At 37.5% G+C, this 17,475-nt stretch overlaps 1 protein-coding gene and 1 long non-coding RNA gene across 3 annotated transcripts in view; one reads left to right on the forward strand and one right to left on the reverse strand.

The window, feature by feature from the left end:
• The window catches only part of MFSD14B (major facilitator superfamily domain containing 14B), a 74,476-nt gene that overhangs the window by 7,183 nt on the left and 49,818 nt on the right, over positions 1-17,475 (forward strand). The window lies entirely within an intron of this gene.
• Positions 1,008-17,224, reverse strand: LOC123593315. Its single transcript, XR_006710254.1, has 3 exons — positions 17,117-17,224; positions 15,435-15,501; positions 1,008-1,516 (listed from the first exon to the last, which is right to left on the reverse strand). It is a non-coding gene; the product is annotated as an uncharacterized LOC123593315 (long non-coding RNA).

Genomic DNA, 17,475 nt, shown 5'->3' on the forward strand with positions numbered 1-17,475 from the left:
ACACAGAATCTGAAGCAGGCTCCAGACTCTGAGCTGTCAGCACAAAGCCTGACGCGGAGCTCGAATCCACGAACCGTGAGATCATGACCTGAGCTGAACTCAGGCGCTCAACCGACTGAGCCATCCAGGTGCCCCAGCTTAGATCTTTTGTAATGACTGTCTCTGAGCTGTGTCCTTGTTCTTTATAGTGTTCATTTCCATTTAAAAATTTATATTTCATTAAACGGGTACAGGATAGTATCTATTGATACCATTGTTCCCAACATCTAGCAGACATACTAGAGCTCAACATATACATGCTGAGTGAATTAACCACTTGGATTTGAATATTTTCATTCTTAGATAAGGTTGATAGAGATAGGAATATTTACAAAAGTAGTCCTTGGCATCTTGGTTTGCTTTAAGTTGGGTGGTGGTTGGTAAATTATAGAGTTTGAAGACTTAAAAGCAGTTATCTTACAAATATTTAATCAATGCTTTGTCTGTCCAACCCCATAGTGATTGCATGTATTCAACTATTTAATTTAGTGCTGAGAAAAGTTTCACGATTTTTGTGGAAAAGTTATTTCATCTAAAGAAGCCGTAAAATTGTTTTTCCTACTGGCATTTCAGTATTAGGAGGAAGAAAAGCAAAGCCTTTAGGTGTAATCATTTATTTGTTTTAAAACTTTTTATGTACTTCATCTTTGTGTTTATATTTAAAAAGATTTTTGATAAAGAATTTATTTTTGATGGAGCATTTTACTAACCAGATAAATACAAAGGATATAGCAAGAAGTAGTAAACTTCTAAGTTATTAAAATACTCAGAGCTTAGAGTGAAATATACTTCTCATATATGTCTTCAGCATTACTGCAGAGATTACTATGAATCTTATGGCAGTACATCCCAACTACGGAGTACTAGTTTTCAATTAAAATATATTTTAAAATAATTTTTCTGCTTAGAAGTACAATAGAGCCAACAGTTTACAGTTATAGTTCTTAGTTCCTCAGCTTCCATAAAAATCAAGATCAAAATATTTCATTTTTAATAGGTTAACATTGTACATGGTGTAATGATAACTTGATGGTAAGTGGTTTATTATTGCACATGATAGGTAGTACAGAGATTGTGTGCTTATTTTAGCAGTTTAATATCACCAAAGACATGGTGGGCTCATTACATTCATATGCTCTGCTCTTCCCAGGGTGATAGTTTGGGGTCATAAGATTGACCACGTGTGGTCTCAGGATGGCTATGATGCTAAGTATCACATGCTTACACAACAGTGCCCTCAAACTGGAAACAGTAATGTTTTGATATATGTCCCTAGAAGAATGAAGAAAAGTCCATAAACCCTCCACGTATTTCCCCTCATACCTCATTGGCCATAATTGGTCCATGTAGTTCCTTCCTATCTTTAGTCATTGAATGATCCTGGTCAGGTTGACTAGTCAAGATTCAACTTCTGGACCTGAAGAATTGTCAAGGCTGCAGTCTCAGGAGGTGACTAGTCTGTTTATGCACACGGTTGCTGAAACATGAACACAGTTGGGAATTTGTTAGCAAATATGTCTTGGTGGTGTAGGAAGTCAACTTCTAACGTCATAAAAGCCAGTTATCTGCTGAGCTCAGGGTACATTTAGAGAATTACTATTGAGATCCTTGCCTTTGAGAGGTGTTGTGTAGTACAGGAGAGAGATTAGTCGTATGTGGAAAAGAAGCTACAGGAATTTGGTAGGGAAGCACCTGCCTCTGTTCAGGGTGGTCAAGGAATGTCAGCAGCTTCTCAGATATTATATGGGGTTACTGATACTTACGATCTCCCCTTTGTGTTCTAGTTATTCACTTTGGGGTCAGCAAACTTTTTCTGTTAAGAACCTGATGGTAAATATTTTAGGCTTTTCTGCCATGTAGTCTGTTGCAGCTACTCAGTGCTGTCAGTGTAGCACAAAAGCAGCCTTGGACATATGTAAATGAATGAACATTGCTAAATTTCAGTAAAACATATTACAAAAACTGGTGATCGATTTAGGCTGTGGGCTGTAGTTTCCCAACCCCTGCTCAAATATTTCCCCTATTCTTTCCACCTTCAGGATGTTTTTGGTATTCTTGCCCATTAATTTTTTGAAACTTTATTTTAGAATAGTTTAGACTTACAGAAAAAAGGTTGTATAGAGAGGTTTCATATACCTCACATCCATTTCCTTCTGTTATTAGCATCTTATATTAGTATGGTATATTTGTTAAAACTGATGAACCAATGTCCATACCTTACCATCATCTAGAGTCCATACTTATTCACATTTTCCTGGTTTTTACTAAATGCCCTTTTTCTGTTTCAGTATTTCATTACATTTAGTTTTCATGTCTCTGTAAGTTCTTCTGGGCTATGATAGTTTCTCAGACTTTCCTTGTTTTTGATGACTTTCACAATTTTCATGAGTCCTGGTTATTTTGCAGAATGTCCCTCAAGTGGGATTCATCTGATGTTTCCTCATGATTAGGGTGGGATTACGGGTTTAGAGGAGGAAAGCCCACAGAAGTGAAGTGCCATTTTCATAACATATCAAGGATACACGTCACTGTTGACATTAACATTTTGTCTGAGGTAGTGTTTGTCACCGTTCTCTAGAAAGATACTCTTCTTCCCCTCTTTCTATGCTGTACTCTTCAGAAGAAAGTACATGCGGCCCACATTTAAGAAATGGGAGTTTTGCCTCACTTCCTTGAAGGCAAAACTTGAAGGAATTTCTTGCATTTGGAATTCCTCTGCACAGATTTGTCTTTTCTCCCCCACTTGTTTACTATGTCATCTTATTAGTATAGATTTGTAGATATGTATTTTATAATACATATATTTTATAACTTTATTAGCTATATGTTTTCGTATATAATGAAATATATATTTTATTATATTAGCTATAATCCAGTACTGTTTTGTTTTGTTGCCTCATATTGCCACAGCTTTGGCCATTGGGAGCTCTTTGACATATCCCTATGTTTTTGGCGTTTCATTGGGGTGTTTTGTTTTTTGTTTTTAGCAATATATTCTGGTACTACAAGATTTGCCAGATTTCTCTTGTATTTTTCCTGCCTTAGTCCTAGAATCAGCCATTTCTCTAAGGAGCTCTGGCTCCTTTTGTTGGAAAATTGTATTTGAAACCAAGATCAGGGCACCAGAACTTACTGCTCTCGGGCTGCTGGGATGTCATTACTTTTAGGTTCTCTCAGGTGACAGAGCAAGGAAAATATACATGTGTATATTAGCCTGTGTATACATGTTATCTATAAATAGTTCTGTATATGGTCATCTGTATCTATGTAAAATTAAAATGAGTTCATAGTGCTATCTCCAACTCTAATCTGTTATCACAGGGATCATTCTGGCTTTTTCCCTTGTTGATAACCTTCCGCTCCAGCAGTGAAAAAAGTAACTCCTACCATTTGCCATCCATTTACTTAATTGTTCAATTCCAGTTCACTGATTTCAGAATGGTTATCTGTACCCTTGTGGGAACACATTTATCAATTAATACAGTGCTTAAATGTGGTACCTTTTGCCTTTTGGTCTTACAGACCCTACTCGTCCCTAATGTTACTTAGATCACTAACTGTTGCCCCCACCCTCTTGAGTGAAGTTGATTCATGCATTTCTAATACAGTTACCTTTATCACACTCTGCAGTCCATGCTGAGATTCTCTGACCTCCTAAACATTTTTTAAAAAATTAACATGTACCAGGGTTCAAAGTCTGTGGGTTTTGACAAACACATAGTGCTGTTTTCTACCATTACAGTATTAAACAAACATGAGTTTCACTGCCTGTGCTTCATCTGTTTAACCTTACCCCTCCACCCCTAGCAACCACTGATCTGTTTACCTCTCCAGTTTTACCTAAATGGAATCATACACTATATAGCCTTCCAGACTTTCTTCTTTTCACTTAGTAATATGCATTTAAAATCTATCATCCAACAATTGCATGGTTTTAATTTGCATTTTTAAATGACATATGTTGAGCATCTTTTCGTATACTTATTTGCCATTTCTGTATCATTTTTGGTTAGGTGTCTGTTAAGATCTGCCCCTCCCCCCGCCCCGTTTTATAATTAGGAGATTTATTAACTCGTTTAGCAAGAAATCTGATGGAAAGACAGTTTCAGGATTGGTTCATTTAGCACTTAAGCAGCATAATCAAGGACCCAGGTACTTGGTGATTTCAGTGTATTGACTTGTCTGGCTCTCATGGTCTCAAGGTATTTGTCAGGGTTCCAGGCTGCACACACAGCCAAGAGGCAGAGTCAGCCTCTTTCTGCATCTTTGTCTCTCTTTTTTTTTACCATTGCATTTTTATTGAGATATATTCACATAAAATTCACTGTATTCAAGTGTACGATCCAGGTATTTTTAGTATATTCACAAGGTTGTGCAGCCATTACCACTGTCAGAATATTTTCATCTCCCCAGAATGAAATCCTGTACCCATTAGCAGTCATTCTTATCTTCCCCTACCTTCTGGCCCTGGTGACCACTAATCTGCTCTCTGTTCCAGTGGAATGTCTATTCTGGGCATTTCACATAAATGGAATAATACTATATGTTGTTGCCTTTGGTGCCTGGCTTCTCTGATTGAGCATAAAGTTTCCCAAGTTATCCATGTTGTAGCATAAATTTATACTTTATTCCTTTTTATAGCTGATTAATATTGCATTGTATGGATATACCACTTTTTGATTATCCATTCATCACTTGGTAGACATCTGGGTTGTTCCTACATTTGGTTACTATGAATAATGTTGCTGTGAACATTTGTTTACAGGCTTCTGTATACACATATTTTCAGTTGTCTTGGGTATTGGAGTACAATTGCTAGGTTATATGGTAACTCTGTTTAACATCTTGAGGAAATGCCAAACTATTTTCCATAGTGGGGTACCATTTTGTATTCCCAACAGTTGTGTATGAGGGTTCCTATTTAAATCCTCACCAGTACTTGTTAATATTTTTTTATTACATCCATTCTAGTGGGTCTGAAGTGGTATGTCACTATGGTTTTGATATGCATTTCCCTAGTGGCTAAGGATATTGAACATCTTTTCATGTGTTTATTGACCAATTCTTTATTTTCTTCAGAGAAATGTTTATACAGGTCCTTTGCCCATTTTTAAATTGTGTTACTTGTCGTTTTATAGGTGAATTGAAAGAGTTCTTGATTCAAGTCCCTGATCAGATACAAGTTTGTAAATACTTTCGTCCACTCTGTGGCTTGTCTTTTCATTCTTTCAGCAGTGTCTTTCACAGAGCACAAGTTTTTAGTTTTAATGGAGTCCAGCGTGCCAAGTTTTTCTTGCATGGATGGTGCGGTTAGTGCTGTATATACAAACTCATGATGAAACTAAGGGACCTTACTTTTAGGTCTGTGATCTATTTTGAGTTCCTTTTTTTTTTTTTTCTTAATTGTAAAATACACATAACATAAAATTCACCATTTTAGTCATTTTTAAGTGTGTAGTTCAGTGGCATTTGTATATTAACATTGTTGGACAACCAGTACCATTGTCCATCTCCAGAACTTTTCATCATTGAAACTGAACTCTGTACCCATTAAAAAATAACTCATCATTTCCCTCTCCCCACATAGTCCCTGGCAACCATCATTGTACTTTCTTTCTCTCTAAATCTCATAGAACAGAATCATACAGTATTTGTCCTTGTACGACTCGCTTATTTCACTTAGCGTAATGCTGTCAACATTTAGCTGTGTTGTAGCAGTTGTCAGGATTCCCTTTTCAGGGCTGTATAATAATCCATCACCTTTTGGCTATTGTGAATATTTGGAATTGTGAATAACGGGTGTACAGATATCTCCTTGAGACCCTGCTTTCATTTCTTTTGGGTATATAGCCAGAAGTGAATTACTGGATATTTGGTAATTGTATTTTTAATTATTTTTAGGAACTCCCATAGTGTTTTCACATTGGCTATACCATTTTACATTGCCACAAAAGTGCACAAGTTTACATCCTTGCCAACACTTGTTATTTTCAGGTTTTTAATTTTTTTTCTTTTTAATCGTAGCCATCCTATTGAGCACAAGATAATATCTCAGTATTGTTTAGCTTTGCATTTCCCTAATGATAAGTGATATGGAGCATCTTTTCATGTAATTTTTTGTCCTTTGCAGATTTTTAAATCAGTTTGTTTTTTTGGTACTTGAACTTTAGGAGTTTATACGTATGTGCGTGCATGCTTCTGTGTGTATAATAATTCCTCACCAGATAGGTGATTTGCAAATATTTTCTTGCATTCTGTGGGTTGCCTCTTCACTCTGTTGATAATGCCCTTTGACGTGCAAAAGTTTTTCTTTTTGATCAAGTCAGATTATCTATTTTTTCTTTTGTTGCCTGTTTTTTTTTTTTGGTTGTCATATTCAGAAAATCATTGTCAGGTCCATTGTCATGAGGCTTTCCTCCTGTGTTATCTTCTAAGAGTTTTATAGTTGGTAGCTTTTATGTTTAGGGCTTTGATTCATTTTGAATTAATTTTTTGTACATGAAGTGAGGTAAAAGGTCCAGCTTCATTATTTTGCATGTGAATATCCAGTGTTCCCAGGACCCTGCGTCGAAGGGACTATTCTTTTTCCACTGAATGGTCTTAGCACTCTTGTTGCAAATCATTTGGCCATTATACAAGTGTTTACTTCTGGACTCTATTATTATATCCCATTGGTCTTTGTTTTTATGCCAGTACTGCCCTGGTTTTTTTTTTTTAACATTTATTCATTCATATTTTAGAGAGTGAGAGAGTGTGAGTGGGGAAAGGAGCCAAGGGGGAAAGAGAATTTTAAGCATGGAACCTGATGTGGGGCTTGATCCCACGACCCTGGGATCATGACCTAAGCTGAAATCAAGAGTTGGGTGCTTGGGGCGCCTGGATGGCTCAGTTGGTTGAGCATCTGACTTCAACTCAGGTCATGATCTTGTGATTCATGGGTTCACCCCTGCATGCTGACAGCTTAGAGCCTGGAACCTGCTTCTGATTCTCTTTCTCCCTCTCTGCCCCTTCCCTGCCTGTGCTTGTTCGCTATCTCTCTCTCTCTCTCTCTCTCTCTCTCTCTCTCTCGTAAATAAACAAAATTAAAAAAAAGAAAACAGAATTGGGTGCTCAACTGAGCCATTTGGGTGCCTGAGTGCCATACTGTTTTGATTAGCTTTGTAGTGTGCTTTGAAAGCAGGAAATGTGAATACTGCAGTTTTTGGGTTTTTTTTAATGTTTATTTGAGAGAGAGAGAGAGTGAGCGAGCAGGGGAGCAGCAGAGAGAGAGGGCGGGGAGAGAATCCCAAGCAGGCTCTGTGCTGCCAGTACAGAGCCTGACATGGGGCTCAATCCTACGAACTGAGAGATCATGACCTGACCTGAAATAGTCAGACACTTAACCAGCTGAGCCACCCAGGTGCCCCAGTTTTGTTTTTGTTTTTGTTTTGTTTTTGTTTTTTAAATTTTTTTTTTCAACGTTTATTTATTTTTGGGACAGAGAGAGACAGAGCATGAACGGGGGAGGGGCAGAGAGAGAGGGAGACACAGAATCGGAAGCAGGCTCCAGGCTCTGAGCCATCAGCCCAGAGCCTGATGCGGGGCTCGAACTCACGGACCGCGAAATCGTGACCTGGCTGAAGTCGGACGCTTAACCGACTGCGCCACCCACGCGCCCCTTGTTTTTGTTTTTTAAACTGTTTTGACTTGTCAGGGTCACTTGAGATTCCATATGAATTTTTTTTTCAAGTTTGTATTTACATTCTAGCTTAAAAACAAAGTACAAAATTGGTTTCAGGAGTACAATCCAGTATTCATCACTTACATACAGTACCCAGGGGTCATCATAACAATGCCCTCCTAATACCCATTACTTATCTGGCCCATCCCCCACCCACCTTTCTCCATATAAATTTTAGAATGGATTTTTTATTGTTGCAAAAAAGGTCATGGCACTTAAGTAGGAATGACACTTAATCCATAGATCATTTAGGGCAGTTTCGACATCTAGACAATGTTGAATTTCCTGATTCTTGAACATAGAAGGTCTTTCCATTTATTTTTGCCTTCTTAATTCTTATCTGCAGTGTTTTGTAGTTTTCAGTGTTAAAGTTTTTTGCCTACTTGGTTCATTTTTCCTGAGAACTTATTCTTTTTGATGCTGTTGTAAAAAGAATTGGGTTTGTTTTTTGAGAAAGAGAGCAGGTGAGCATATGCAAGCAGGGGAGGGGCAGAGGAAGAGGAAGAATCTCAAGAAGACTCCATGCCAAGTGCAGAGCCCAATGTGGGGCTCAGTTTCACCACCGTGAGATCATGATCACAATTGTGAGATCATGACCTGAGCTGAAATAGAGTCAGATGCTTAACCCACTGAGCCACCCAGGCATCCCAAAAGAGTAGTTTTTCTAATTTTCATTGTTAGTGTATACAAATGCAACTGATTTTTGCACATTGAATTTTTTGTCCTGCAATTTTGCTGAATTCACTTATTAGCTCTAAAGTGTTTTTGTGGAACCTTTAGGGTTTTCTATATGTAAGATGATGGCATCTACAAACAAATGATTTTACTTTTTCTTTTCCAGTTTGGATTTTTTTTTTCCTTATGTAATTACTCTGGCTAGAACTCCCAGTACTATGTTAAATAAAAGTGTTAAAAGCAGGCATCTTTTTCTTGTTCCTGATCTTAAAGGAAAAGTTTTTTCAGCCTTTCACTATTGACTGTGATGTTAGGTGTAGATTTTTCATATGTGCCATTTATTATATTGAGGTAATTTCCTTCTATCCTTTTTAAGATTTTTTTTAATCATGAAAAGCTATTAATTTTGTCAAGTGCTTTTTCTGCATCAGTGGAGATGATCGTGTATCCCCCAACCTCCTTCTTTTCAAAGTGGTGTGTCCTGCTGATTGATTTTCATTGTGAACTGTTCTTATATTCCAGGAATAAATCTCACTTGGCCATGGTGTTAGATCCCCTTTAACAAGCTGCTGAATTTAGTTTGCTACTACACTAAAACCTTGGTTTGTAAGCATAATTCGTTCCAGAAACATGCTTATAATTCAAGTCACATGTATATCAAAGCGAATTTCCCCATTAGAAATAATGGGAATGCAGATAGTTCGTTCCACAACCCAAAAATATTCATATAAAAATGGTTACAATGCTGTAATATAATACAGAATAATAAAGTACAAAATATAAAGAAAAATAAATTCATCTGCACTTACCTTTGAAGACCTTAGTAGCTGGTGTGAGGGAGACAAGAGAGGAGGGTTATTGTGTAGAACGACTTTCATTATCACTAACGGAATCACTGCTATCCACTGGCTCATTGGAATCTTTTTCCGCATGAGGGCCATTTTATACACTCGCACAGATGTTGATGACAGTACAGTATTAATAAACTCTTGTCATGTATTTATTGTAACTGGCAATAAGGCAGCAGAGGAAAGGGTCTATATCTGCAGGCAGCCTGACCTAGAATGAAGCAAAGCATTTCTAAGCTCACTCTCGTAATGGAAAAGCAAAGAACTATCGATAGGTGCTTTGAAGTGGCAAAAAAATACACCAGTGCCAGTTTGGGCACCTTCCAGCGTTCTGAAAAATCACTGATCTCTGCCAAACACCACGGCCTGAGATGGAGCATGAGCATCTGAGCATGGGAGACAGTCCCCCACAATCCTGCAGAGAGAGAGAGAGAGAGAGAGAGAAACAGACACACACACACACACACACACACACACACACACACACAGAGGAGAACTATTGGCTCAGTTGTGATCATGTGATGTTCGGTGTCATATTCTTCTATTGCAAGACATCACTCTTTTATCAAGTTAAAATTTATTAGAAGTGTTAGCTTGTCTTGTGGAACACTTGCAGAGCAAGTTACTCACAATCCAAGGTTTTACTGTATTTTGTTAAGGATTTTTGCATCAAAAGCATAAGGAAAATTAATCTGCAGTTGCCTTTTCTTGTAGTGTCTTTTTCTTTGGTACAGGTTAATGCTTCATTCATAGACTGCGTTAGGAAGTGTTCCCTCCTCTTCATTTTTGAGAAGACTTCCAGAGTGAATGATGTTAATTCTTCTTTAAATGTTTGGTAGAATTTACCAATGAAGCCATGAGGTCCAGGGCTTTTCTTTGGCAGAAGGTTTTTGATCACTTATTGAATACTAGCTCTGGATATGTTCAGATGTTCTATTTCTTCATGACTTAGTCTTGGTAAATTGTGTATTTTAGGAATTTGTCCATTTCATCTAGTTTATCCAGTCCATTGGCTTATAGTTGCCCGTAGTACTCTTTCACTAATATAACCTCTTTTTCACTAAAGATTTGTTAATTTTCTTTTTAAGTTTTTTTTTAATCTTTATTTATTTTTGAGAGAGAGGTAGAAACAGAGCACGAGTAGGGGAGGAACAGAGAGTGACAGAGACACAGAATCCGAATCAGGCTCCAGGCTCCGAGCTATCAGCATAGAGCCCAACACGGGCTGGAACTCAGAAACCGCGAGTTCATGACCTGAGCCGAAGTTGGAAGCTTAACCCAACTGAGCTGCCCAGATGCCCCAAGATTTGTTAATTTTTTTGGTAGTTTCATAAATTGACTTTTATTGATTTTTGACATTTTTTGCTCTTCTACTCAGTATTGCATTTATTTCCACTCTAACCCTTTATTTTTTCTTCTTTCTTGCTTTTCTAGTTCCTTACAGTGAAAAGTTAAGTTACTGATTTCAGATATATAAATGTATTTTTTTAAATAATCAGGCATTTACGGCCATAAACTTCCCTCTAAGCATTGCTTCATCTGCATTCAACAAACTTTGATATATTTTCATTTTTGTTCATATGAAAGTTTTGTGACTTATGATTTCTTATTTGACCTATGGTTTATTTAGGTGTATGTTAATATCCACATATTTGTCAATTTTCTAAATTTCTTTATGTTACTAATTTCTAGAGTCATTACATTGTGGGCAAGATAACATAGTTTGTATGATTTCAGTCTTTTGAGTTTATTTAGACTTGTTTTATGGTATTTCTCTGTACGCATGAGAAGAATGTACTGCTCTAGTTGGGTAGAGTTCTCAATAAACGTTAGGTCTAGTTAGTGTGGTGTTGCTAAAATTTTTACTTCATTGTTGATCTTCTAATTGTTCTATCCTTGTTAGAAGTAGGTATGGAAATCTCCAGTTATTACTGTTGAATTGTCTGTGCCTTTTAGTTGTTAAGGGTATGGGTGCCAGCAGGTAAGGGAGAATGAATGATTGAATGTTATATAATATAAATATCCTTGGTATTTTCTATAAAGAAGTCCTATACATCAATATGAAAAATTACATTCTCTAATGAAAAGTATGCAAAATGAACAATTTGTAGACAAAGAAATACAACTTTCTAAGAACCATAGGGAAGAAGTAGTATTTCACTTGTAATGAGGGAAATACAAAATAAAATGATACAACCATTAAAATATCTAATTAGCAAATATTAAAAAAGAATTTTTTTTTAATGTTTTTATTTATTTTTGAGACAGAGAGAGACAAAGCATGAGCAGGGGAGGGGCAGAGAGAAAGGGAGACACAGAATCTGAAGCACGCTCCAGGCTTTGAGCTGTCAGCACAGAGCCCAACGCGGGACTTGAACTCATGGAGTGTGAGATCATGACCTGAGCTGAAGTCAGACGTTCAACCAACTGAGCCACCTAGGCGCCCCTCTAATTAGCAAATATTTAAAAATTACTTGTAGGGGCGCCTGGGTGGCGCAGTCGGTTAAGCGTCCGACTTCAGCCAGGTCACGATCTCGCGGTCCGGGAGTTCGAGCCCCGCGTCGGGCTCTGGGCTGATGGCTCGGGGCCTGGAGCCTGTTTCCGATTCTGTGTCTCCCTCTCTCTCTGCCCCTCCCCCGTTCATGCTCTGTCTCTCTCTGTCCCAAAAATAAATAAACATTGAAAAAAAAAAATTAAAAAAAAAAAAAATTACTTGTAGTCCTAGGATATGGGGAGACAGGTATTCTCAAACACTGGTAATGATACAAGTCACTCTTTAAAAAGTTTTTTTGACAACCTCTTTGAAGGTTTTTAGTTTCCTTATGTTTTGTTATGAATACTACCCCTGTATTCATCATCCTAACCTTAACAGTTAAAAACACACAAGGCCAAGCTTATTTCACCTGCATTTTCTATAAACTGGTCCTTACATATCAGCTAAATTGAATCCAAGCTTTCTGTTTGTTTTATTTCATTTTGGGAAGAATACTTTATATGTGGTTTATTTCTTGTGTAACACATCACGCAGCAAATAACTCTCTTTGTGATGTTGTAATGATGAGGTTTTAGGTATTGTCAGCTTAATCATTCTCTTATAAAATGCCTTATCAGCTTTTAACCTAATTGTTTTAACAGGCATTAATGCTTGTTATCTAGTTGACTATTTCAGTGAGGCTTAGAAAGTGGCAGGATTTTAAATTAATCATTCCTTTGTCCGTTATCAAAATTCTTAAAAAAGAAGAGCTTTTCCTAGTCAAATATTTGGTTATTCTAAGATACACAAAAAGCAGAAGGAATGCTTCCCTTCCCCTCCCCCCCCCCCTCATTTACCAGTTTTCAGAATGATGGCTTGGTTTTCTGGCATCCTCCAAAGATGAATGGACTTGTAAATTTGAACATATATGATCTGTTTCAGTCAATGATAGATATTACTCTTTTTACTCAGTCTTTGCCCAGTGGGAGTTCCTTCAGGTTGGTGCCTGAATCCTTTTGCTATGACTGTAGTCTTTAGTAACATCTTTGCTTTTGGCAAGATATGTTCCAGAATCAGTGATATTTTTTGCCACAAACCTGGTATCAGCTGTTTGTCTAACAAGTCCTGTTTTCTTTTAGTGGGAACTGATAGTTGAAGACCACAATCCTGGGCCTAGGGAGTGTTCATTCCTATTGGGCTGCTCATTTTTTCTGTCTTCAGTGGGCAGAACTAGAAAATCCTAACTTTTTCATTAAGGTAATGTGTATCATAATGTATGTTGTTTTCTTAAAACCAAATTTCAAATTTCAGGTTTTTATTTCTCTGATTTGATATTTGTATCTTTCTTTTATGGTGATAATCTTGGTTCCTATTGACCATAGCATTGTGACTTACTCACTGTATTCCACTGTTTACATTTGAAAGTTTCAGAAGGTAAAAACAATTCATCACTACCAGCATGATTACTTTTTACTCTTAGAATATAACTTCTAAAGGTGCTCATTCAAATTCTCTGTTTTAAAGTAACCAAACCACAACTTGATATATAGGTAGGATGACGTATTTAATTCGGATTTAATTTTGTTTTACAGTTAGCTAAAGCATTACCTGGTTCCAAAGTTAAACATGAAACAATGTATGAAATCTAACTTCATCCTGTGGCTTTCACTCCCTTTTCTCCTTCCTGTATGTAACTGCGTGAATGCTTATTTTTCTTAACATCTTGTGTTTTGTTTAATATAAGCAAATAAATGTGTGTGATAAGTATTCATATTCTTTGTTCCTCTCTGGCAAAAAAAAAAAAAAAAGTGCCTATAAATTACATATTATTCTGTACTTTTGTTGTTTTTTTTTTTTTTTTCAACGTTTATTTATTTTTGGGACAGAGAGAGAGCATGAACGGGGGAGGGGCAGAGAGAGAGGGAGACACAGAATTGGAAACAGGCTCCAGGCTCTGAGCCATCGCCCAGAGCCCGACGCGGGGCTCGAACTCACGGACCGCGAGTTCGTGACCTGGTTGAAGTCGGACGCTTAACCGACTGCGCCACCCAGGCGCCCCTGTACTTTTGTTTTATTTTGTTTTACTTAGCATATCCTAGGCATTGCTCCAAAGTAGTATGTAGAGATATTTTTGCCACAGTACGATACTCTAGTGTGTGGATTTAAAGTAGTCTGTTTTGCCAGTACTGAATGAACAGAGTCTCCCACCGCCCCCCACCTCCTTGCTTTTTGGTTATGATAGTGCTTCCGTAGCCTAGTGCATATGACACTTCATATTTTTGCCATATTGTGTTTGTGGAGTTGTTTCTTCAGAGGATAAATATGTAAGTAATTTGGCTAGATATTGCGACATTGTACTATTTCTCATCCCCATTAGCAGTGTAAAATCATATTCTCAAATTTCTGAAATTCTGTGATTCTGATAAGAATTACATCTGAGTATAGCTTGATTTTTGCATTTTTCTTACTATGAATGAAGTTGTTGAAGGGCTGTTTGATATTATTTCTATGAGCTGTTCATATCTCTTGCCTGTTTTTTGTTGGGTTGTTCGTCTTGATTTTTTTTTTTTTAACGTTTGTTTATTATTGAGAGAGAGAGACAGAGCATGAGCATGGGAGGGGCAGAGAGAGAGGGAGACACAGAATCTGAAGCAGACTCCAGGCTCTGAGCTGTCAGCACAGAGCCCAGTGCGGGGCTCGAACTCACAAACCGCGAGATCATGACCTGAGCCGAAGTTGGACACTTTACTGACTGAGCCACCCAAGTGCCCCATCTTGATTTTTTTTTAAGAAACATTTTATATGTTGAAGACATCAATTGATGAGCTGCAATAGTAAATTGAAATCTTTTCACCCACAGCTTTTTAATTACACTTGGTTCTTACTGATTATAAATTAAAATGTGTGTAACTTTGGCCCTCCAGTTCCACTCATAGGAATTTATCCCGGAATGCTACATTGTTGTATATATAAAAGGATATTGTCTCAACAGTTTCATCCCTAGGTGTATAGCGAAGGAAATTAGAAACATATGTTCATACAAAAAATTGTACCTCAACATTTTTAGCAGCATTATTCATAATAGCCAAACTTAGAAACGACCTAAGTGTCTGTTAACTGATGAATAAACAGGTAGCAATATGTCCATATAATGCAATATTATTCAGCCATAAAATTGAGTGATGAACATGGATGATTCCTGAAAACATGCTAAATAGAGGAAGCAAGGCACAATAGGCTACATGCTCTATGATTCCATTTATGAATTCCATTTATTTTTTATTCCAGGACAGGCAAATCTGTAGAGACAAAAAGTATTAGTCCTTGCCAGGAAATGGGGTGAGGAGAGAATGGGGAATGACTGCTAATAGATATGGGGTTTCTTTTTGGGGTAATGCAAAATCACCTAATTATCGAATTTCAGAATAAGATAGTGGTGATAATTTTACAACCTTGTGAATATAACAAAAAAATGCTGAATTGTACAGTTGAAAACAGTGATTTTAATGGGACGTGAACTATAGCCCAATAAAAAGTTAAAAATGCTTATTATCAGTCTAATGAGAGCATTAAACAAATTCAAACTGAAGGACATTCTACAAAATGACTCGTAAAGAGGATAGCAGTAGTCCTCAACAGTGTCAAGAATACGAAAGTAAAAAATAAAAGCCTTACTCACTATCTCATATTGGAAGAGCACAGGGAAACATGAGAACGAATTGCAGTGTGAAATCCAGGATTAGATCCTAAATCAGGAAAAATAAAACGTTAGTGGGAAAAAGGGTGACATTCAAATACCGTATGTAAATTAGCTACAGTAGTATAGCAATGTTAACTTCTAGGTTTGGATAATTGTACCATAGTTATAGAAGACATTAACATTTGGAAAAGTTGGGTGAAGGGTATACCAGAACTTTGTACTGGTTTTGCAGCCTTTTGATAGGTTTTAAATTATTTAAAAATAAAAATAATTAATTGCAACAATATTAAAAAAGTGGAAACTCTCAGGGCACCTGGGTGCAGAGCCTCCTTACGATAACTCTCTCCCTCTCTCCCTCCCTGCCTTAAAAAAAAAAAAAGTGGAAACTCCATAGATAAGCATCAGTAGTGGAATGGTTAAAATGATGGGTACATTCAGGCAGTAGAATACTGTGTAGCTGTTATAAAGAATGAGGATTTGGATGCAGTGACATGTAGAGAAATAAAGGTAAAAAAGGTAACCTGTATATTCTGTTACCAGTTATGTAAAAGTATGTTTTTACTCATAAATATACATGTAAATAAATATATGACAGATTTCTAACATTGTGAATACCTATGGAGAATAGAACACGTATATTCCCTTATTGTAAGGCTTTACAACATACATGTCAGTGTAACTAACAGTTGTAATTTCTTTTTTTTTTTTTTTTTCCAATGTTTATTTATTTATTTTTTTGGGACAGAGAGAGACAGAGCATGAACAGGGGAGGGGCAGAGAGAGAGGGAGACACAGAATCGGAAACAGGCTCCAGGCCTGAGCCATCAGCCCAGAGCCCGCCGCGGGGCTCTAACTCACGGACCGCGAGATCGTGACCTGGCTGAAGTCGGACACTTAACCGACTGCGCCACCCAGGCGCCCCTGTAATTTCTTAAAAAAAAAAAAAAAAGTATGTATGTTCCATTAAAAAAAGATGCCAAAAGACCACATTAGGTGGAAGAGAAATGCTAAGTCCAAGTATGTAGTTCTTTCAGTACTGGCTTTCATGAGTTTGATATTTTGTTTCTTTGTATTTAAGCGCATTGCTAACTTTTAGGGATATGTATGTAGTGATTTATTCGTTGGTTTCTGTGTCCCATTTTGAATGAAATCCCAGGGAATACTTGTTTTGCAGTGTTTTGTTCTGATGACTAGTTACAAACTTCTCTGTAGCCAGAGCGACTTTAAACCTCTAGTTACCTCTCTTTAGGAGAGAATTACAGTAGGCTTAATTGACAGGACTGAGTCTCAAGCAATACAATGTTAACTCCTCAAGTTAAAAAATATATATATTCATTGCTTACTGGTTCCTGTGACCAGTCTTTTAAACAGAGTGCTGGGGACCATGCCTTTTATTCACTTACAGACTAACTTGAGTATGCTAGGCAAATCATCACTACCGTAAAAAAGGAACCCACTGAGGTTTGCATCCTGGAGCAAGGGCTTACTGGCTCAATTTTAGAGGGATTTCCGTTTATTGATTTTCACAGTTATGGGTGGACTGAGGGATGAGATTGGATAGCTACAAACGGGATCCCAAGAAAGTCTTAAGAGTTTAAAACTTAATCATGAGGTCAAGGGGGGTGCTGAATCAGTTAATGATCACTACATAAGAAACTAACCCCAAATTTAGTGGCTTTAAAACCACAACCATTAATGACAATTCTTTGGATTAGGTCACCTTGGGCTTCTTCACTGGATTTGCTTGGAGTGACTCCCGCTTCGTAGTCACCTGCAGGCTTGATGGGTTTAAGTGAACTAAGATTGCCTTTCTCCTGTGTCGTCCAGGTGCTGATGCTGTTCACCAGTTGGTCTAGGTGGCTCAGTAGAGAGGGCTTCGGACGCTTTCATCCTCCTGTGCCTAGAAGGCAATTCCATGTGGTCTTGGAGGCCTCGGTTCAGAAGTCCATGTGGTCACTTCACCTGACATCTGTTGGTTAGAGCAAGTCGTTAAGCCAGCCCAGACCCAGGGAAGTGAAGA

This window comes from Leopardus geoffroyi, chromosome D4 (genome assembly GCF_018350155.1).
Source record: "Leopardus geoffroyi isolate Oge1 chromosome D4, O.geoffroyi_Oge1_pat1.0, whole genome shotgun sequence".
Lineage (NCBI taxonomy): Eukaryota > Metazoa > Chordata > Mammalia > Carnivora > Felidae > Leopardus > Leopardus geoffroyi.